The 26,112-nt window shown below is 27.7% G+C and overlaps 1 protein-coding gene across 1 annotated transcript in view; it reads left to right on the top strand.

Annotated features, from left to right (window-relative positions):
• The first annotated feature begins 621 nt into the window (after positions 1 to 621).
• The window catches only part of LOC107169921 (very long chain fatty acid elongase AAEL008004-like), a 48,334-nt gene continuing 22,843 nt past the window's right edge, over positions 622 to 26,112 (top strand). The window contains exon 1 of the mRNA XM_015519887.2: positions 622 to 760. The gene's annotated coding sequence lies outside the window, so the exon portion shown is untranslated. The remainder of the gene's footprint in view (positions 761 to 26,112) is intronic.

Raw genomic sequence — 26,112 nt, 5'->3', positions numbered from 1 at the left:
TTAATAATACGATGTGTTTATAATATCATTATAATACGATGCCTATAATGCTTGGTCCATTAAAATATTACATTTCTTAGACAGATACACGTTTATAATAATTATACGAATATACGATTACTAATTAAAGCGATAACAAATAAAAACTGGACCAGCCTGCAGCTGCTGCTGCTGCTTAGTGCATGCCAGTCGAACTACAGTGTACAATAATAATAACCCCGCGAAATTGTTATCTTCAACCACTAACCTTTAATAGCGTCTCGCCGCGCCGGTCGTTATCATTCATACTCTGCTGCAGCGCTGCTATGCTGCCATGTCGGCGACTTATCAGTAAGTTATCAACAAATTGTTCTGTAGTATTGGCTAAAGCCTAAAACTAATCGTTTCAATCGGGCCAGGACGGCCGTGTTATATTTATTTTCGTTAGGCTTTTTTTGTGCACTTGTTCGGATGTCAAACGATTGTTTTTCAACCGCGTCCATCGCCGTTTGCCATTCGTCCAGTCTTCGTCATGGCGTCTGATGCCAATCTCCATCGCCGCCGGACGAGTATTCTCGTTTCCAATTGTCGTCTGCATTCGTCCAGAACGGTCGTTATTACCTCCAATATCGCGTAGGGTGACCGTTTGTTTCGTGAAGCACCAAAGTTGTTAAACAGAGGAAGTGTGAGAGATAGAGCTAGAAACCTATCGAAAGTCGTTTTTTCTTGGAAATGCTGTCTTGAAGAGAAGACGCTGACCGACAGAATCATTCGTTTTTGGGTAAGCGATCGGACGCCCCTTACTTATGTAAATAATTTTTTTTATTGTGTTATTACAACTGTTGTGACGGCTGCGCGTAGTATGTTGAAATTGACCTGTCATATCTAAACGTATACTTGCCACTTGGTATAGTTTCTCCACCACAAACTTTTAAATAGTTAACCAGTGAAAAGCAAAAGTTTGATCCAAAACTATATTTTTTTTAAACCGTAAAAAAATGGTTAGTAGAAACACGCGTTTCAAATATGTTTAAAATGATATGGTTTAAAACTAGACTAATGACTTTTGACACATAAAAAAAACCGCTTTAAAATAATTTTTTATTGTCAGTCACCTTTATTCTGGACAATAGCGTTTGACCCCGCGTTTAACTGATAGAATTTAAATGGTCGCTTGTTTGTCCCATTACTCCTTGTCCTATTAAAACATATTGTTTTATGTATGTATATTATAGTACAGTTCCTATGTAGGAAGGCATCTACTATTGTTTAGAAAAAAATTTAAAATGTTAATTCTGTCATATTTTCATTTGTTTATTGATTTTTCTGTGGAATCTATATGCGTTTGTATAGTCTACTATCCAATATGCATGCTTTATTCTAATAGGTTGTGTTAAGTAGTACAGCAAAACACTCAATGCTGCCTTGAATAACAACCACAAGGTAGTGCATTATCACCTTATAAGTGTCAATCGCTGTGACCTTTGAAATAATTTATTTTAGCTGTAGTACTTATATAGCATATATGTTTTGATGATTTCTAATATTATTTTTTGTATTGATGTCTATAAATTCATATAATGACATTATTGACATTAAGTAAATAAGTTGGTAAACCTTACAAAAATCATTAAATTTATAAAATTACTGACTCTTCTTAGTATCTGTTTGTCATTGTATTTACCTACCTAATAAAAATAATCTAAACAACAAATATATTGTTCTGATAGTTGTGATAATATGATTATACTGATTTTACATTGAAGAATTATCTCTGTTATTAGTAAGTGGGTGTTATTAAATTATTTTACCTAAATATTTTGACCTAAACAATCTAATTTACTGTATTTGCTATTAGGTTCATTTATCATATTAATTAATACTAGCATGCTATTATAGTTTAACTAAGGGAAAACAGAATTAATTCGAGTCATATATTGCTGTTGCGTTTGTGTTTGTATTAATTCTATTACTATTGTAATTCAAATATCTATTAAGCTTATTGTACCACGAGTACAGATTGTTAAATGTTCTTAATTAAAAATAAAAAAAATAAAAAATTCGAGTCATATGTACCTACAGATAAATTATATAGACAGTTTTTATTTGTACCTAATTATTTAATCATTTATTAAATTTGTTAAAATAAATAAATAATTTTTATTTTAACTCCACGTAGCAGCATATCAATGTTTTCTTTCCAATTATTGACATATTATTCATTACTTTGATTAATTCAATAAAAAGTCATGACCTGTTGTCATAAGCATTTTATCTTTTAATTATATACAAATGCATTTAACCTAATTAATTTTATTAATTTTACTATCTAAATACCAACATCTTATATCTACATTTTAACATTTTAAAATTAATTTTACTGGTCATAGCACTCATAGATATGCGCAGACTTTAGTTCAAAGGTTGCAAATAATTCTAATGTAGGAACAGTTTCTAAGTTTTTCATATATTTTGATTTTCAAAGTAGTTAGTTACAATTCAAATATGTAAGGAAGGAAAATTAATTTAAAAAATATTTATCATAATATGTAATTTATATTATTATTTTTGATTTTTTATTCTTGCTCTGTAAATAATAACATTAACAATTCCGATCTATTTTGGACCTTAGTAAATCTCAATTTATTTTTACAGCTTATAATTTTGTAAAATTTCTTTTCCACGTGTATTATAATAAGTAATACTTTCTGTGTACGGAATGCGTAATGCAGGTTTTTAGGTATTAGTTATTTTCATTATAACCCATTGCTATCAATTATGTTTTTGTTATTGTATTTTGTGATATTGATTTATTTTAATCCTTGAACATATGGTTCCAAAATCCATATTACATTATTTCATAATGTAATTTTTTAAACTATTCATTTTTGAATTTAATCAAATTAAAATCATATTAAGCATTATTCGGAGAACAACAACACATTGTTAAAAACCTCAGGTGGTAACTTATCAAGAATCTAGAATCAATGTTTGTTGAGGTTTAATTTCAAAATGCAATATCTCTAAATAGCATCTCATTAGTTTAAGGTATCTATTCTAATCAAGTGTTTAAAGCACACAATAAAATTTAAAAATTTAACTAGGTATTGTAAAAAAAACTTATAAGTAACAATGTCTTCCCTGATGTTTTTATAAACGAACTATATGCATAATTTTTGTTACAACATATTCATCAGTGTTATATATTACCTATACTGTATTAAAAATTAAAATACGTTTTGATAGTATAAACATTGAAAAATGTGTAATATACTCAAATGCTTATTTTAGTATAAACATCTTGTAGTATTTCAGATTTTGAGTACTTATAATTTTTGGTTCTAATATTAATCATATTAGAAAAATGGATGAGATCCAATTTTACATAGTTTTCATGTATGTTAATTTAATTGAACAAATTGGAATATTATTAAACAATTATTATTGTGTTATTATTACTGATGGTTTTCTTAGGTTTATACTAGGTTTTAACTAACAATTTTGGTACATACCTACTATTATATAATCTGTAGCATCTTGTTCTTGGTAGGTACTTCCACTAACTTTTTATCTTACATTACAGGCATACAGGTAACAACTATAAATAATAATATAATAATGTATAAAAATAAAAATAAAATAAAAATTTTATTTAATGCCGTAGTATAGACTCGTCAGTCGTCTGCAGTAACTCGTTGTGTACTATTTCGTATTACCTTGACCACCTTTATTGAACAGTCGTTGAAATATGAATACATTAAATATTAAAATATTTCAATGGGATAAACATACACTTTATAGGTATATATGTATATAATATTATGTTTACAGTATACACACATTCGATATTATTTCGTATACAGCAGCGGGCTGGTCTCTCCCATTATTTCGATGTAGGTAGGTTGTGCTTATGACTTTATGAGAATCTTTCCTCGTGTTGTGTAGTTATTAGTCAAATACGTACTCGTTATGAAAAAATTTAAATGTGCAATATTGTGTTTGCGGACGTTTTCAAACATTGGTGCGTGTATTGTATAGCTAAATGTGGTCGTACTCGCTCGTGTTAACTGAATGGCGAACAGTACGCCTCAGCCGTGCAATGCGCATGATATAATAATATTACCTATATTATTTAAGCGGACGGAGTTTTTTTCTGATGATATTTCTTGCGTTGTTCGTTTTCCGTAGGTGTTGGTGATTATATATTGATTCAGGATATTTGATATAATAATGGTGCATTGCCAGCAGGACGTGTACCTATCTCATACAAAAAAAAAAAAAACAAATAGTTTTAGGTCAAGTTTCCGACTGTATGTATGTATTTTTAGTGTATACACATTATATTACGTTTGTGTCGTAACGGTCCTGTTGAGAATTCTTAATTGAATATCGGAAAACGAAAGTGTGCCTCTAGACGGAATATAATAATAATAATATTATTGTGTATAGATGAGTGATAGTAGAGGTGGTAGGTCTGCCTCACAAAACGCCGTGCCGTCGTAATACATGTACGTATAAACCATACGCAAATTTTTTGGTATTTATGTATAATAAACTACCTAATACTATATTGTTTACCTTTCCACATTGATGATGCCGAGAATTCACTAGAAGACGTGTCTTTCCTTCTACTTCACGTTATTATATTATTTTTGTGCGGTACCTAGGAGGTGGGAGTTTGTGTTTCTGACGTTTCGACAAATGTTCTGAGAATTCTGCAGTGTGTATGTCTGTATGTCTGTATATTAGTTGCGTATAATTGTCAGGATTTTTATTTTTAAGGGTGGGCTGATAATATTTTATTTTAGAAGGTTCAACTGGGATCCCTCATAAGTTTAGTATGCGAATGCCGTGGGTCTATAAGTTATTAGATTTTTCCTGTAACTTTCATACCAATTATAATTTTTAATACAGGTCCATGTTTTACGTCATACGTTCTGAACAAATTTTTCTAAAGTTTCTGGGTGAGTTGTCTCCTCCACCTCCAGCCTCCTCCTAGAGCCGTCTGGTTTATATGCCATTTTACGATTAACATAATAGTTGGTGTAGGTACTGCTTTCCGTGTTACATACTGTTGACATGTAATTTTTTTGAGAAGTTATTCAATGATTGTTTTGTTCTCAGTTTTTGTGTCGCTTTCGGTAAAATGAAAATAAATATAAGTGGTTGACGTAATATTATTTTGTATACGTTATTAACACGATACGTCACAATATAATATATTGTATTATAATTACATTTAACACCAGCTATGTAATAAATTAATTATAATAATAAATGCGTATGTATATATCGTAGAATAGGCAATAGGTATAGACTACAATATTAACGAAAATTTGGCCAACAGACAATAACGTACCTAGTTTAATGTAACATAAATAATTAATTATTTAAGTTCTGGGATCACATGTAAATAACATGCAGCAATGATCTGGTAAATTTAATCTAATATCGTAATACGCATTGTTATTATTGCAGCTTGTTATATATATATATATAATATATAACCTACGGAAATTTATTCTATTATTTCTTTTTTACATAGCAAAAATTATAGTTAATTCGAACTTCTTGCTCAATAATTCAACATGCGCAGTAATTATCTTCAATAGGTTTTTTCGCTTAGCATCTGCTACGCACATAAATTCTGTTTATTATCTTTTCATTTATGTAAACTTGCAATTCGGATCGTTGTATCATTATTAAAATTAAAAATAAAATATTTATTGTGTCTTAAATTTTTTCTTCTTCAATAACCGCACAAGAACAAATTATCTGGTTAGTGGTTTTGAAACTCAATGTATTTTATTCATAGTTACGTACATGTCTATTAAGTATTAAAATGTAAAATATAATATATTGATTGAATATTGTATATTTTTTATTTAAATTAGATATATGAGTGTATTTATTGATTTTTTAACAATGATGTTTTTGTTTGTTAATCGAATAGTAAAGTAATTTATATATACTGAATTATATTGCAATATCATGTAGGCATTGTTAAACATGAGAACTATCAATTTTATTATTTAAATATATTTATATACCAACTATGCATAGTGAGTTACCGACTATATGCATTCTCAATGTATAGTAATTAATGATTATTGTGAATAAAATAGTAAATATGTATATCTTTGTAGTACTGTAAACACATTTTATACTATTTTAAACGTTGCAAATTTGCTATGTTGATTCGCTTATGATGTATTTGATGTATATAGTATATTATGTGTATATGTTAGAGTTAAAATGTTGAATCAGTTATTTTATGAAATAACTAGGTAATTTAAAAAATACCTAAAACGTGTAGGTAATGTATATAATTTATACTTTAACTAATTATTTTATATATTACCTAGCATCACTTAGTTAATGTGTCTAATTGTATACAAACTATCATGTACAATATCGTTATTTTACTGTCCATCATACTAATGATAGTGTTACATTAAGATCTGCGGCAACTGTGTAGTCACTAGTCACTAGGAACTGATTAGGGTTTTTTAAGTACACTTGTATTAAATAATGTGATACAAAGCGGTGTCTTTGCAGAAGAAAAAAAGTACTATGCAACTCTAAATGTCACAATTGCATGTACAAATAACTAATTTGTAATTACTTTAATTTAAAATAAATAAAATCTTATAATATATTTTAAATTTTAATGTATTCTATATATTTTAACGTATATCTAACTAAAATTGTATAGAATAACTAGATTTTCTATAAAATAACTAGTTAGAGTATAATTTTCATGTATGATTTTATACTTTAACTAATACTCGTAGGTAATTCATATTCATGAACTAGGTACCTAGTTATTTCATAAAATAACGGAAGTCAACACTTTAACTGTAACATATATACCTAACACAATGTTTTAAGTATAAGGTTTAAGCGCATTCAATATCAAATACACATCAAATTTATCTTCGTTATCGAAATGTTTAGTATAGTATAATTGTATAATAAGGTAGGTACATACCTATTAATTGCATTCCTTCACACAGATTAATTCTACCTAAGTAATAATTCGTGTCCACGATATATATATGTACAGTAAAAGTAAAATCAAAGACTGTACAGATTGTTTACTGTCGTACGCGCCTGTAATCATAAGATATTGCTGCTATAACAGCCGTATATTATTGTAATTTAATTAATATGGCATGTTAATTTATACATAATATTCCTAATGTCTGTAATTCAAAATCTAGTATTATAAATTGGATGACAACAAGCACTTATTATCTCGACAATTATTAAGTGATATTTTTATATTTCAAAATATGATATATATTTTAAGATTTATTATAATTATTTCTTTAAGTTTAAATTAAAAAAAAAAACTATTTTTTGAATGACAACATATTTTAAATTATTCCCAAGAATATAAGTGAATATTGTTGTGTAAAAACTAAATTTTAAATTAGTAGTTAATAAGCGAGTTAAAATTAAAAAACAAATGAAAATTAATTATTAGAATATTTAAATGAAGTATATAACATGCCATTTATTTAATATAAATAATTTTCTCAAGATAACCTTCATATTTTCTTCGTAATGGACCAAGTTGTTAAAGTTTGAAATAAACACAAAATTAACTCTAAAATACGACTAAAATTTTCGTGTAGTTATTATTATGCAGTTATAATGGCATAACAATTTATAAGAAAAAAAGCACAATTTGAACAAATTAGGTTTGGTTTAGCAATATTTTCTCCGCCCTTTTTTTGAGGGCGGAAAATTAATCAATTTCATATATTTGTATAATATCATCAGTGACTGTGGTATTGTAGCTTAACTAACTGCTAGTAATCTTGTTACCTAACTACTTAAATACATAGGTTAATTAATACTGTTAAACCATTTTCTTTATAGTATTGTGGAAACAATTATCGTATTAAAGATTAAAACTTAATATTCAATACCTATTAAGATGTTTATAAACGGAAATAATTATAGAATTTACCACGCGTTTACAGATTTTGTGCGGTTTGAACTTTTAAATTATTTTTTAATAAATAACAATTACAGTAGAAATGTTTTTTCAAACTATAGCTGAGTTGAATGCACGGAGTTATTGTACACGGATTATAAAAATTATAAAATATTAATAAAATCCCTCCTTGTTATTGATTTCAATTACCTAGTTCTGAAAATCTATGTTCACTTTTGTTCAGAAAACAGTAAATACCACTATTATGAAATTGGTAAGATAAGAATGAGAGCTGTGAGTCATATTCAGTGGTGCATTGTTGATATAAAGGTAACTGATACAATTATTCACGAATTTACTAATTAGTAACCTTCGCATTTTTCATTTTATTTTAAGAAAAAACTAACTAGCTTTTGAATAAAATCTGCATATACTTCAGTATTGCTCTGTAATTTATAATTATATACTTGTATTATTTTAATACACATTTGTTATGTACAGGTGTGTATCCAAGCGTTAATATAATATATTTAATTAATGATGTGTCCTTCAGGTATTGTGTAATTATGTGTATTCTTGTCTTGTGTAGAATAGGTGTTTTGGGTAAATTAATATTAACCGTTTTATTTTAACTCTAATATTTTATTTTTTTTTGTAAATTTATAGAATATATATTTTTATTTTTCAACATTTCAATGTTTACCATGTTGATGGTTATAAATAGTTTTATGAGATTTTTTTTTAACATGCATAATATTAAGAATACTATTTCGGTACCATCCAAAATTGGGACTTATTGTGACAGTTGTGCCCCGTCCCTCACGATAAAGTACGATATAAAGATGTGCATCTCTTTATAACGATCCGATGTCCGATTGGATTGGATTACTGATTATGTCAGTCGTTGAATATATCACGCATTACGCCATATTAAACAGACCTTAGGATATCCGACCTTGTCCACAGTTTTCAACTAACGTTCCATCGTACAATAATTATCATGTTCGTTATTGCCGTTCGTGTGTTGGTTCGATAATTTGATTTACGACCATTGGTCATCGTTGAGGTTGATTTTTTTTTCTTAAGGTTATTAATTATTATTATCATATTATTAATTGTTACCGTGTGTATGTGTATACCTTTCTCTTTCTTTCTCTCTCTCTCTCTCTATTTACACACACACACATATACATAAGGGCTACTATCGTATTATTAATCATTGTTTTCGCGACCACTCCATCACGATTTATTCGGTATTTGTCACGTGGACCAATATAGGGCCCATGCAGTCAATTTGTATCACCCTTAAACTGGTACCGAATACAAACTTAATAAAACAGAGACAAATTGTTTTATAAACTTTTATTTGACTTTCTCAAACGCCGTAATCCGTCATTTGTTTTAAAATGTTCCTATGATAGTTTTATTTCAATATAGACAAAGGACGAAGGGTATTAACATTAAGAGGACGCCACACCCGCATGTGTTGTCTCCGTCTTACAAACGTATAACATAGCGAAATCTGTCTAGCGCGGGACAACTTTTCTCCCTCAATATTTATAATAGAATTTTCAAAATTTCATAACGCATAGGTAAGAACTTTATCTGTGTCATAGCGTTGTTATTTTTTTGATAGCACAAACCAATAATTTTAAGTAATTTAATGAAAAAATAAAAAATAAATGTATTTTCTTAAGCTTATAACTTTAATTATATTTATGTTATCAAACAAATAACGACGCTATGACACAGATAAAGTTCTTACCTATGCGTTGTGGAATTTTGGTAATTCTAATATTATTATTAAGATGACGCACCCGCATGTGTTTTCTTCGTCGTACAAGTGCGTAGCATACCAAATTTTACGCTCAGCAAATCTCGTTTATCTCCTTCAATTTAAAATTTAGAGTGAATTGACCTATTATAAAAATTAAAGGCAAGATTATTACCGAGGGCATCTCATAGGCTTTTTATTATATTTTTATTTTAAAGCGAATAATGAGTATTTTAAAATTGTAAATAATTTTTATATCTAAAAATACTCATAACTCGGCTTAAAATTAAAATATAATAAAAAGCCTATGAGATGCACTCGGTAATAATCTTGCCTTTAATTTTTATAATAGGTCAATTCACTCTAAATTTTAAAATAACGGAGATAAATGTGATCTGCTGAGCGTAAAATTTGCTATGCTACGCACTTGTATGACGGAGACAACGAATGTAAGAAAAAAAAGCCACGGAAAAAAAATCCACGGAAAAAAAAGCCAATAAAAAAAATCCAGGGAAAAAAAAGCCACGGGAAAAATAATCCACAGAATAAAAAGCCATGGGAAAAATACACCACGGAAAAAAAAGTCAAATTAAAATAATTAAATAATATATTAAAATTAAAATTAAAGTATTAAATTAGGTATTATTTAAAATTTTTTAACACAGTGTGTCATACTTGAAATCAATTGATTTATGTCTTTTACCCTAGATAATGTATGTACTTGGTACAGGGTGATTCTTTTTTAAATATACATTGCAGTATGATTGTATGAATTTCATTCATTGCTGTTTAGAGTCTAAAATATATTTATTACTATGGAATAATAAATAATAACATATAACATATAACCTGTGTATTAATAATTATATAATATATATATGTATACAATATGACCAATAATGTGTAAACAATTTTAAATAATACCTAATTTAATACTTTAATTTTAATATATTATATTTATATAAATATAATATATAAAATTTATTATAATTAATATATATATAATTATTTAATTATTTTAATTTGACTTTTTTTTCCGTGGTTTATTTTTCCCATGGCTTTTTATTCTGTGGATTATTTTTCCCGTGGCTTTTTTTTCCCTGGATTTTTTTTATTGGCTTTTTTTTCTATGGATTTTTTTTCCGTGGCTTTTTTTTCTGACTACCGGAGACAACACATGCGGGTGTGGCGTCCTCTTAATAATAATAATAATAATAATATATTTTTGTAGTTGATTTATAATGATGAATATTAATTTAAATTCTGAAATAGTAAATGTACGGATAATAGTATTTACTATTTTGAACATTGTAATAATAATGTGGTGGAGGAAAAACATCGTGCTCGTGTTTCAGTTTGTTCACCTCTATTTATTGGCGATTCGCCATTGTAGTAGGTAACTTTTTGGTATTCTCAAGTATTTTTCCTTGTGTTGTCATTGTATGATGCGTCAAGCTTACAAACGGCCATTATTATTTTAGTTCATCTGTTATCAGCTGTCGACAAAAAAAAAAAAATTAAAATGCCAAAATGAGATAAACATTCGTATATGGTGATTTATTTCGTTTAAAAGCCGAACTTAAAAAATATCGAGTTGTTTAGTTGTATATTATAACATAAAAACACTCTAGGTTCGATGTATTTATACATATATATTTTATATATTATCAATCAACCGATAATGCCAAATTATTTTCGTTACAGCATATAAGTGGGCCGGACGGTGCGTGTCTATAATATTAATAATATTATGATTTTTGCTCGAGCATTTTCAGCTAAAAAGCATCAATTCGGTTGAACTGTGCGATGTTCTATGTTCTTGTCGCTATATATCTCGGCTTGTTAGTCGTTGTACAACACAATAATATTATACTATATAAAGTTGTAGTTGAATTTAGGTTGGATGACGCCACGATTCAAATAATCGATCGCACATCGACGAACCACATAGGTTACTAACACTGTCGATGGCGTGTTTGAAACTAATACCAATAATATATTATGGTATAGTTATACTAGATATAATAATAATTCATATCTACAATCGTCGTTCTACCAAGCTTGTAACAATATTTGCGGTGCACAGTTTTTTACACAAAGGATCTAAAGATAGGTATTATCTGTTTGGGGGGGGGGAGGCTGCTTAATTCGAAAATATGTTTATTGTGTTTCATAATCCCACCAAAATAGAAAAAAAACGTTTGTAAGAAAATTATTGAATTACACGATTAAAGTAACATTTGAATGGTCTTTTGATTATGGCGAAGATTATCATTTAAAATTGCTAGCTCATTTATGTACAACTTCAAAACTTTATTCGGCCCAAAAATGCATTTAAGATTTGATGGGAATATCGTCACGAATTCTTATGTAATATTTTAATAGATGATGTTTATTACACACGTAGATTCCATATGGTTAGGTATTGACTTTCTATATGCTATAGATATAGAATACTATATACAATACACTTTTTATGTGTAGGTATTCTATTTTATGCTTAATATGTTAGGTTTTATAATCGGTTTATACTGATCACTTTTTTCACGTATTTGTTCAATATCGAATAAGAATTTGATTTTAGTCTGTCGTGTTCTTTATTGTTTAAATAAATTCATTTATCAACCAATTTTATTAATAAGAACTATATACAGGTACGCCTTAAAAGATAATATTTTTTATTGCTTCTTATCCAGCTTAAATCATAACGTATACAGCGTGTCCCGCGAGGATTTACCCATTGCGATATCTAACAAAATAATGGAGATATCAAAATTCTGGTTTTATAATAAGATTTACAGGGATAAGAACTACAATTATTTAATTTTTAAATTTATTTTAATGTTTGGGTAAAAAAGTTAAAAAATATATTTTTTATTTAATTATTTCTAAAAAAATTAAAGATAGCCATTTTGTAGAGTTTATTTTTCTGAAAATATTGACGTTTCAACATTTTATTTTCATTAATTTCCTGATTTTTAATATTTTTTCTAGTTTTGAAGAAATAAAATATGATTATAAATTTATAACTATTAGGTACACGGAAAGTATTCGGCTGGCCGTATGGGAATGCGCGTGGCGCGACGGGTCACAATATGTTTGATAATATTACGGTGTTAAATAATTCGCAATTTTTCTCGAAACTAAAAAAAAATATTAAAAATCAGGAAATTAATGAAAATAAATGTTTGAAACGTCAATATTTTCAGAAAAATAAACTCAACAAAATGGCTATCTTTAATTTTTTTTGAAATAATTAAATAAAAAAATATATTTTTTAACTTTTTTACCAAAACATTAAAATAAATTAAAATATGAAATAATTGTTGTTCTTATCCCTGTGAGTCTTATTACAAAACCAGAATTTCGATATCACCATTATTTCAGGAGATATCGCAATGGGTAAATCCTCACGGGGACACTCTGTACAGCTCATTTAAGTTGTTCTGTCAGAGCGTTAGTATTTTTGACGGTTTAGTCTTTGATATAAACCAACTATATTATAATTTATAGTAGTATTAAATGGCGATATGTTTTTATTTATTTTCATTTGGCACTGCGGATTACTTGTTAGCACGATATTGTTTATACATATCTGGTTGAACATTTGCTACAAAAATAATTTATTCCCACAACTAGGCTTGCAACGTGGTAAGAGCGTACGTTTTTTCCCATGTCGATGGTGTACCGCGCTCGGAAAGTGTCTTATTGTGCCTACTGCAGACCACAGTTGGGTGATCCTGACCTTCGTTAGCAGTCTTTATAATAACTCGCGCGTCGCGGCTACATGCAGCGTGGCGTGGCATCATCTGTTTGGATTTATTCTTCCTCGGCTCCTCGCCAATCTCGTTATTTTTCCGTTTTAATATCCAAAGGCGTTATCTTAATCGTCATTTTCGGAAAATGTACTTTAAATCTTATTTTTTCCTTTTCATTATACACTTCAACGACTTCCACGCACGCTCACACATTTTTCCGTAACGTAACACGTATGAATAATGTATTAAATCGATGTTTGAGCCATATTAAGATAGGCTTGCTTATTAATTTAATATATAATAATTGTATATGGGCACCTATATTTTACGCGCGTTTCAATATTTATTCACTTTGATAACGTTTTATTGAGTACCTATATTTTAAAATTTAAATGAGTTTCGAATTTTTAATCTACAAAGATATATATTATATTTATACTGGTGATTACAATTTTAAATTGTTATCAAAATTGGCACTTCAACGATAATTGTCGTCGATAAAAAATAATAGAGAAATGTATATTGTTATATTATAGTCCATTCTGTGACTTCATCCTATGTTTTAGGTCAATATAAGTATATTATCAATATTACCCTTTTAAATTATTTCTGTCGAAATAAAAAACGTCTGATATACTATTGGAAAGAAAGGTAATTATTTCGTTAGCCTAGCACCGCTGTTGCTTAAGTCCATGAAACAGAAAAAATATAGTTTACTGCTTGTTATTGATAGCCACGCCACTTATTTAAGTAGATTTCAGTCAAAATAATATTAGTATTTACTGTTTTGTATATAATATAATATTATTGTTACAATATAATGTGTAATTTACCGACATTGCTCAGTGGTAAACATCGGTATAATATAGCGAGACAGGTTTATATTGTCTTACCTTGTTCTTAAATAACCTACCAAGTCCCTATCAAATTTTGTAATTTAACCGCTAGATAAGTTTGTATATTTTGAAACTGTGGTATATATTGCAGCATTTTTATATTAAGATATTACGCATATTCGCTTACAGTTTATTTAAATTTACTATCCTTATCATATTGTAATATTGTATTATTGTATTTCATGTCACGTATTCGTTCAACTTATTTAAAAATATAAATATATTATAGTTAACAAACACGTATCAACAGATCGGTAGCCATGTATAATATATTATATCATTTATATCTGCTCTCATAAATTGGGATGTATTTTAGTAATAGAATTTGACTGATGTGTATATTAAAAATCCAGGAAAATAAACGTAGAAAACTAATCACACTCGAATCGCATAACTGTGTACTATTTCTCAACAATTAAATTACAGCTATGATTTATTTTACATTCTGTACGTTTTATTCGTTTAACTTGATACTTGAATATGAACAAAACTACCGATTGGTATTTACTTACACCCTCATATATTTAAGGAATATTATCAATATTGGGAATTACAAAATGTAATTTAATAAATTGAGAAATATTTGGACAAATTGTTGTCGGTTTAAAGTTTAAAAGTATTTTCATTTTTGAATCAAGTTCGGTAATGCACTATTAGCATATAACTTTATATATATATACCATTATATAACTTATATGAACTTATTTCTTCTGAAATTTTCTAACAATCTAAGCATCTGTTTTGTGTAGGTAATTATTTAATATATCTATTTATATCAATATCTTAAGAAGCTAGCAACAGTTATATTTCTTGATTATTTGTGCCTTAAATATATAACCTTTTACATGCGGTGAATTCATAGAAATTTAAATATTAGTAAGATGTAAAATTAAGTTTTTAAGTTAAGATTATAAGTATTATTGCATTTTGTACAATCATTCCTAGGCGTATATCGTCAATATTATTCTTTTTAAGCACACTTTAATAAATATTTTTTTTTTAGACTAGGCATACCTATTAAAATACATTTTGTATAAAACTTAAAAATGCTTTTTAAATATTATTGAACAGTCGAACAGCATTATAGGTTTACAAATAGTTTTGCACTATTTAAGATTGCATTGCTTATATAAACAATATAACACTTAGTTTTAGATCAATATATAATATGCCTATTTGATGATTGCAATTTTAATTGCTTTCCATCTATTTTAAATTCAAGTATGTATATCTAATCACCGGAGTAGATTCAGAAACGTTTCACGGGAGAGGGGGTCACAAAATTGTCTTTATTTTTATGACTAAGCGCTCTAAATTGTAAAATAATACGTAAAAACAACTAAAGTATGTTTTTCACTTGGCTTTCAGGAATATATAAAAGAAAACATTGGTTACAATGTATTAAATAAATAATACTAACTTTTTTTAGGAATTTGCGAGGGATATTTGGATTAGTGCCTGATTAATCATTTCATGTTACAAATGACGTGAAAACAAAATACGAAGACATTATTTATCCTTATTTATACGATTTGTGTTGGAATTTATATAATTTTGTTATTATAGTTTATATGTAGGTATACGTATAATAGAATATTTCAACTATTAATTCTTTGGGTATCTAATTATAATTAAAGTCGCTGATCCAATTTTAGTATTTTAAATTATTAAATAAACACTAGGTATTATAGATAGAAACATTTGATAGGTAGCAATAATTAATATTTAAATTTTTCAATAAAAAAATTTTTTATCGGGAACCCACGCAACATATAGGCCATTGGGTGTGGGGTAGTACGGTAGGGGTTATTTTTGTACAATTAGTACCTATATAGGTTTTTAAGTTGTTAGGGGTGTAATACGTGTTAGTGTATGTGTGGCAAGGATGTGTTGTTGAAAATCCCGGGTACCCATCCGGTAGCTTTCAACTGCGACCCGTACGTACGCTCATGTAGTGCGTTTCCGCAGATTGAGCGCAGTTCACTCAATAAAATAATTCCTTAAATATAATAATACCTAAAAAATACAATTTCTTAATAATACATTACAATTAAATGTCAATGTTTCATATCATTGAGGCTTAGAATATTGCTTTTGTATTTGCTTATTTTCCGTTTTTCAATCCTTTATATAGTATAAAGTGATCATAATATTATCAAGAAATTGTCCTCCTTTATAAGAAGATGATTAAAAAGATGACTTATGTGTAATATATCATGTATATTATTGTACATAATATAATATAGTATAGTTTGTTATGTGCGATATTGTCAGTTATAGATTCATGTATAGATATTATAAATTTAATATAACCACATCAGATTCTGCATATTATTATATAGCTAAATTATTATTGTGCGTTTTACTTTAATATAGGTAAAAAAAAAATAATGGTTCAATTTTAAAATATTTATATACTTATATATTGTCATTAATTACCTATGATTGACCTTGCCATTTGTTGTTACGACGTGTTCAATGCATTGCATGTTATCGACCACCTACTTCTCGTACATGTTGTTATACTATATATCAAACATATACCGTGTGATCGCCAATCGGATCATACACCGTCTCTTAGGTAACCGATAACCTAATTTAATGAATGCATTTTCTGACTTTCAAAGTCATTGTGCCAGGGCAATAGTAAAATCGTCAAAACGATATCAACAACTTGCCATTATGTCTATAATCCCTATTTGAAGCCTCATTAGGCGTCTGTTCTATATTTCTGATAGAATCGGTAAATTTGAAAACTACCATTTATCGTGTATTTTTTTATCATTATAAATTATTTGATTTTCTGTTGATTCGTGTCCTTGGGAAGGCGGAAGTTTGTGTGCATGGGACACGATGATCATTGTCGCTACTTTGGTTAAAGACTTCTAGAACATTTTGTATAGCTACGTCAGTAAACAATAATCATTTTCAACCTGCACGTCTCTGCACTAACTGCAAACGACTTTGTCGACCTTGTGAATGGGCCATTTCATGTTGCACGATTTCGATCACGTTGGATTCAATTCACATATTGTAATAACTATTAGTATTCTAATCATTGTAGTACCTATTTAAAAAAAATTGTAGTGTATTTCAGAGACTACCTAATATTATTATTTACGAAAAACTACTTATTGTGTACATAATATGCATTTATCTAACTATAAATATATAGTAATAAATAAATACTATCGAAAATCAAAAATTGTTTTCATTTGTCATGCTTTCGCTTGTTATCTTAACGATTTAGAACTGTAAGATGGAAATTGTCTTAATATTAGGTAACACGTTGTATAATAATAAATAATTTATCGGAACATGTAGGTAAATTATTATCGGTATGTTATACTGTAGTTCAGTTGATTAAATATTTATTTTATGCTAATAAGAATTTAAAATAAATAACGGATTTCATTAATAACAAACATAATATGCTATTCTATCTATATTATAACTATATAATACTCTTATAATCATTTTAGATAAATTCATTATGATTACAATATTCATGATATTAATTTGCTATAAAACTTCGAGATTTTAATTTTCGTTGATTTCAGTAACCTGAATGTTTTATGATAGAATGTATATGTCAAGTTTGTCATATCGCCAAGTATTTTGCAATTAATTCCAAATTTCATGGCACTATTCTATTAACGGTCCTCTAAAATACAAAAAATCAATTGTAATTAATAAGTACCTATTGCATTTTTCCTATTGTAGTTTTATAACTAATATAATATGTACCCATTTATCTGTGTATTTGTATGTACAAAAAAAATTTAAATACTAAGACGAGTAGTTGGCAATTGTGTATTGAAAATAATGTTTAAGCTAATAAAAAGAGAAATCATTTCTGTATAGAATGTCAGTATATTGTAATATAAAATATAATGATTTATTATAATGTCCCGCAGACAAAATATTAGTACTTATGTATTTGTACAAGATTATAAAATTAAAAATATTATTTCAATGAACTTTTTCGACTAACAGTTTTACCTTGTAATACATTTTACATTTTATTATTTTAACGTTCGTATAAAAATATGTTTCAAACTAATTATTAAAATATAGTAATCACTGTTATTACTTAATACAACTAATTATAAATTATGTATATAGTTTGAAATTGGTATTATTGTGAAAGTTGAACAACAGTATAGGTTATATACCGATATAGTTTTATGATTTTTTAAACAAAATATTTATACAAACATATGAAAATACTGTACTCATATTCACAGTGATCAAAACTAACACTTATTAATGGCCTTTGATTTGTTTATCTCTTACAAATTTGTGTGTACCTTCTTCATGAAATTATTATCAACATGATTATAGTTGAATTTTATAATAAATATAATAATCATACTGGACCTAACTAATAACGTGTAGGTATATAAAATAATTAACACGAATGAAAATGAGATACGTATCTACGATAAAAATCTATTATGAATATAGTGAATGCAAAACTCATGATTTTCGAAGATAATTATTATTTTAATCCAATATTTATATAATCAAATGTTAACCGTTATCGTTGGAAATAATGTGAATAAAATATCACCTTATAAAATTGTAGGATCTAAAATATATAAAATACAATATTTAAATTATTATTGAATACAATATTTATCGTTGATATTCAGTTAAATTGCCATTAACTTGTTGAAATACATTGCTATTTCCATTAATATATTATATGTGACGTATAATGTGAGTAGTATATGATAATAATATAATTATACAAGTCGTTTGGGCTCTATATTCATTGTATCTAAAGTATGCAGTTATGGACATTTTTCTACAACATTTTTATAAAAATCAAAAAAACGACTTCATTATTTTTTTTTTTGTTCAACTTTTAACCTATATGTGATGCATTGAGCATGTCGCTTTTTGAAACAAAAACTTGTAGCTGCTTCCACACTCTGCTCGGAATCTAAAGTTTATTCTGGTTCATTATCGTCGAGTAGTTTTTATTTGTTTTGCAAATATTTATATTTTGAAAAATCATGTTGGGCATATTAATTTTTCTCACTTATGCGATTCCGACAAATTGTTCATGGACGTTCTTTAATTCGTTGATGATATAATAAATTTATAATAAAATAATTTTTCTAGGTTAAACCAATAATACGACATCAGTACCTACGACTGCTCCACGCAACGAATCATATTGTACCGTATACTGTATATAGTGGTATGTAGTAGTTTTAGCGACTTGAAAAATCGTATTTAATTTTTAGCGAACTCGCTGCCGTTTGTCCTTAACACGAAATTCAGTGGTATCTTTTGTTTGTTTATATAGTCGTAGAAGGCAATAATGTGATATACGGAGTGTGATGGGGAAAAATGTGTACGTATATACGTATATAATATAAAATAATGTTGTATGTGTGTTGAAACTGGTTTGAAGGTTGGAATCGAATTATGACGACACATTATTATTGTTTTCTGTGTGCCATAAATATATATTGAAATTGAAGTACGAAGACGTTCATACATATTGTAAAGAAATAAAAACCAATTGATGCCAAAAAAACATAGTAAGTATATATAGTGAATTTCAAAGTCAACCATGTCTACGTGATTTATTATAATAGGTAGGTAATGGGTAGGTTATACAATACGAGCTTTCGCGCGAAGGGCTAGTTCGAACGCATGCTGTTGCACGTGTATGCATTTCGAGAATTTTTGAACTCAGATAACCTGGCCCAAACATAAATATAATGTAGGTAGGAGGTACCTATTCCTATATCAAAATTATATAATGTATTCATAATCGTATGTATGTTATGAAATATAGGCAGTAGGCACCTATTATTGTCTATAGATCTGTAAAAAATAAAAAATCGTCAGAGGACAAACGAACAACGTACTTTAATAAATAAATAAATAAATACTATATAAAATAGTATATATCCACGATAACCCACAGTATATTATTGCCCCGAAATAAAATACTATTCAGGATCAGGAGAAACCTCATGATTTCGTTTCGTGCAGTTTTAGAACATCCCGATAGATTATTAGGATCTTTTCTTCGTTGTCTTGCAGTGTTAGCAAATTCTCCGGCCGTTTCAGCAGTATTGTCCTCCTTCAAATTCCAAATTTTAATAATATTATCACTAGGGCTGGGATTTTAATGCCCTCAAAATCCCCGAAAAATGTCCTAAAAAAAATGCTTTTATGACCTAAAAACTCTAAAATATGCCTTAAAAAACCCCGAAAAATGTCCTAAAAAAGGGCAATAAATCTACAAATTTTTTTATTTTTAATAATTTTAGTATAAATTACAATAAAAAGTTAATCAAACCTTGTCCGATAATATAATACGAATTAGGAGTACCTACTTATAATCTGTTATATTTATTTAAAACCCATGCTGGTGTAAAAATCTTAAAATAAAATTTCAAATTCATACACTTGGTTTCCAAAAACTTAAAAAATGCTCCAAAAACTCTAAAATGCCCTAAAAAATTAAGAAAATGACCTAAAAACTAAAAAATGCCAAAAAATGCAAAATAAACTTTCTTATTCTCATTCAAATGTACATAAAACAAATTTGTGACAAGACGAGCATTGCACAGTAAGCTTTGAAAAATGATGCAAAGTGCATCGAAATCCCAGCCCTAATTATCACACTTGCCAGTTAACAAATTTGTGTACATTCGTATTATACTCGTTGTGGTTGTCATGTCCGTTTTGTTTTAAGATTGTATACTACCGCGAATACATTAAACGATGTAAGACATTTCTTGTATAGCTTATAAAGTTAAAATTTTGTTGAAACACTGACCGCATTTTTTCACAAACAACACAATAATATGGTCGTTAAACGTATTTTAATAAACGAATAAAACCGTATAGTCTTACGCGCTAGACACGCTAAAACACTTTTTGGTTTTAATATACAATGCGCTGAAACCTTCGTTCAAGTAATATATATTTTACATATTATCCAACCATCTTTCGGCATAATGTTTATTTTTTGAGACACAAGGTGCTTTATTATTATTACTCAACGCTGTATAAATAATATTATATTATATTGCCTGCTCTTTACTGCTCTTCCTGAACGTTACATTATTCGCGCGTTATTGTTACTCTTTAACAAATTTTAAACGCGCCGATGGAGAGTATAATATAAACACCTAGAAAAGGATCTTTACGAAATACCTACGAATTTTATACTCAATGTGCGTCATATTATAATGACTATAGAAATGGTTTTAAGTATACCTATGGTTTTTTTTTATTGAAATTTCTTTTTCAAGGTGATTCGGTGACTATCTATATATATTGCATATAATAATTAATTTTCTAATACTTATGTAAAGGGGGTCACGTTGACTTATTTGAAGGCTACAGCTGAGTGTGATTTTTTCAATACGCACTTTTCTCTCTCTCTCTCTCTCTCTCTCTCTCCTCTCTCTCTTTCATTCTTACTCTTTCTTTATCTCTCTTTAGATATTGTATTATGATGCTATTCATTCGTCAAACAAGCTTAGTTCGATGTTCAGTATCTCGATATAATATAATCGATATATTATGACAATGTTAGATAAAACTTTTTTTAAATGTCATCAGATAAATGACAATATTATATCTGTATATTATATAAAAACAACCGTTTTTGTTGTGGATTTAAATTTTGTCAATATCCCGCTTGTTTTATTAATTTTTAGTATCTTTATTATTTTACTACCAGGCACCTATCTAGGTATTACATGGTTACCTATTTGAAAATTTATATAAATCAATGTCAAGTCTTACGAAAATTAACACAGTCTGGGATTAATTGATAATAGATATATTTAAAAGAATCTGACGTCAAGTTCGAATTCATTTTTGTAAATTATGCAATTATTATTGTTTCGCCGACTACACCGATGGGCGATGATTTAACGAATTATTACAATCATGGTTCAACACTCTCCGACCTTGATTCCGAATGCTCGCTGGTATTATCTGTAATACAGAGTTCAAAAGTTTCATACTTTGTTTTTTATTCTTTTAATAAACTGTTAATCTAATTTTTTTTTCCAAACATTATCATTAATAACAATTAGTCAAATATATCTTGATGGCTTTTTATGTGGAAATTAATGATTTATTAATTCGTTTAGTTTCGAAATAAAATCTATTAAAAACATAATCTACATAGGAATTAATTACATTTTGTAAGTAGTCTATATCCAGAAAGTTTATTTTGCAATACCTAGGCACAAACATGAATAACAGACGAAGGAAATTAGTTGTACACTTATTCTTATAGCTGAGCGTTATGAGCCTGCATACCTAGATGTAATGTTTTGAATTAAATTCGGTACCTACTTATATTATAAGCTTTTTTTCGTAGGATTAATTTTTCTTATCTTATTTTTGACAGCTAAATTATATTTGTCTTAGTATAAAATATTTTTCCATTAAAATAATACTATAAAATATGTTGTATTCACATACCTAGCATAATTTTATAATATTTTTGTTTGGTTGTTGGGTAATCAAATACCTACACACAAAAATATAGTCACCTACTTTGAGTTTTTACAATATGTATATGAACCAAAATACAATGTGTATATAATGCATATTGTGTACAGTGTCCAATTATATATTATAGAAATAAAATTGTTTTCGTAATATCAATTGTTTTGTTTTCAACGCCGAATAATATAATACAAATTCATAAGCTTATAACTTTATTGTATTATCCAGTAATTTATATCAGTTAGATTTACTCTAACTCGATTGCATTATACTGGAAGTCCTTTTGAGTTTGTTTATGTCAATAAAATTTTCCAAATAGATTTTTTTTTTTATTTGATTTTTGTGGATTCTCATAGTATTTATCATTATCTATTAAATACTCACATTTTTCCGAAAACGTGTTGGCGCTAACATTGAATGAGGCAATAATTATTAATATAACTTTGTTGACATTTTTTTAAGGTTATAACTATATACAAAATTAAATTAATCATGGTCCATTTAGATTGTTTGGAAAAGTCGGGCACATAAATGAAAATTTGTTTAAATAAGACAATCAAAAACAAGTTACTATAAAATAAAATAATTTTTATGCTGTTTGTTGATAATTTTCAAAATTCAGGTTTCAAATAAGTAATAAAAAGTTTATTGATAAAGGACAAATGAAGTTGGAAAATCTAAGTAAAACACGTAAAAAATTTACGGACAATTTATTTACTGAAAGTTGAGTATGTTTTCAACTATTTTTATACAATTTTAGTTTAAAATAAAATAAAATATACCCACTGTAATAATGGATTTCATATTTTAATCACCACCAGATAATATTATCTTTGTAGTTAAAATCAAAAAATATATATAAGTAGATTCCTACAACTATTCCAAATGTGTATTATAGCTACCCTTATTGTTTAAAAATCGTGACTTAACAAATTAACAATAAACTAATTTCTAAACTCAGCAGTAATACGTTTTTTAAATAATGTAATAATGTACTTCTTTTTAAATTTGTTGTTAAAAATAATTTATCAATTGTTTGTCAAAAACCAACAAAGTTTGTAGGTATAATAATTATATACTCTACATGCGGTTTAGAACATTAAGGTATTTTCTATGTAACCCTTTTGAATGTTGTCTATTTAGCTGACATCAATCAAGTTATAATAATATAGGGTAACATTATTTCTGTTTATAAAAATGTAGTGTTTGCATTGTATCGTGTAGTGAATATCGTAATGGAATTAATATTAAGCTTTTGTAAAAAATATAAGTGTTCATGGCCTGACAAGCGACATGTGTATATAAGAATTTCTTCAAAAAACAAAGAATATTGTACTTTGTGTTGTCGAACATTGTAAAAAAAAACAAATACATTTAAATTACAGTAAAATGTGGTGGTCTGTATTTTTAAACTCATTAGAATAGGCATTTCATATTTTTATGCCCTGTTGCCTAAATTGGTTATTCAGGTTCTTCTGGTGCCCCAAACGGGTTAAATTTTAGCCTCAAGAAAGAGGTATGGGTAGTGTTTTTGTAAAATTATTTAAAATTATTTTAGTGGGTATACTATATAAAAATAATTATATAGAATGTAGATATACTATTGCATTTTAACCTATAAAATATAAATTGTCATAATAAACATTTAAATCTATTCGTAGCGTTCAAAGTAATTGGAAATGATAAAACAACCTATCGTAAATAGGTGGATAAAATTTGGCTTGCACAATCATTCTCGTCAATGACTAATAATTTAATGTGAAAGTGAAATGATCGAAAAGTCGTTGCGCGTCGCTCGAAAACTTATTCGCTCGTCACGTGTGCTCGGACCTATATATTTAATTCAATGTCAAAAATAATAGATGTTTCAATTTTTTTGTTGGTTAATCTAGGGGAAATTCTATCATTTGATTAATTATTAACAAGCAGAACCATTTCTAAAATATATTTTGGTGCTTTTATTGTCTTTGAATTTTGTACCTGTCATATTATAATGTAATTTTTTAAATTTCTATTTACACAAATATTTAGTAGTATGCGTCTAGACCTTTTAAATCTGTAAAATAGTTTATGAAGAATTTTATGTAAACTATTATTTATTTATGACATTTAAAAGATAAATAATAATAATAATAGTAATAATAATAATAATAATAATAATAGGCAGTAATTATGATTTTACACTTATTATTATTATTCAAAAGAAAAACATGTTTTAACGAACTATAGAAATGGTGAAATGTCTATAGCTAGTTAGCTATATCTCAGAAAAATCATTAACAGTCTTGGTGTTTGTGACATCTCTTGACCGTCAATTTGACATCATATTGTTATTGTCCAAAGTCGTATATATACAATTGTGTTGAGTGGTGGCATTAAATTTTTTTAGTATGCATAGTTTTATTGCTATATATTATAACTATCTGAAAGTTTGAATGGTGATTGTTAACAAAGAATAAATACGTAATATATTGTACAGTGTTTTGACTTCCTCGGCTCTTCAAAAAAAAAAAAAATTGCTTATATTTACTGGCTGCAATAGAGCTGAATATTGATATTACATTAAAGAATAATCGTTATCATTATTCGTAGTGCGAGGTGCAACAACCTTACTATTTTTAACCGTGATTTAATATGTTAATATTTAGATGTAGGTACCTAATTAATCTAATTTTAGAACATTTCTTTTCATAAAATATAGTAAACATATAGACCACTAAGTCGGAAATTCCTATATCTATGTTTTAGGCCAACCAACTTTATAAATATGTGCACCAAATTACTAAAATAATGGATTTTAAATGCACAAAAATGTATCTTGTGCGGTCCAAATGACTCCAATGCATGTGTTGTCTCCGACTTACAAACTTATAACATACAACATTTTTGTTCAGCGAAATCAATTTAGTGTCAATAGCTTTAATATTAGAACGAATTGACTTTATCTAACTTAAAGGGAAGGTAATTTTGTGTGGTTGTTTGTTGATTTTTATATTTTTAGCGTATCATGATTAGCTATAGGTTAGTAAAATGTTGCGATCTAGAAATATGCTCATCTATTTCGCTTAAAAATTTAAAAATCGATTTACAATATTATTACAGAAGTTATCTACTCACTATTCAGTATAATATTATATACAGTAAACATTGGCGGGTATATGATGTCCTCTCAGTAATATAATGCTAATTTAATGGTAATATAAGTGATGTTAACCCATCCTTATGTGCCGCCTCCACGCGGGATGTGCAGGGCGACGG

Source organism: Diuraphis noxia, unplaced genomic scaffold (genome assembly GCF_037042655.1).
Source record: "Diuraphis noxia isolate RWA-SAM2 unplaced genomic scaffold, SU_Dnox_SAM2 contig0005, whole genome shotgun sequence".
NCBI lineage: Eukaryota > Metazoa > Arthropoda > Insecta > Hemiptera > Aphididae > Diuraphis > Diuraphis noxia.
The sequence above is the reverse complement of the archived record's forward strand: the minus strand, read 5'-3'. Positions and strand labels throughout refer to the sequence as shown.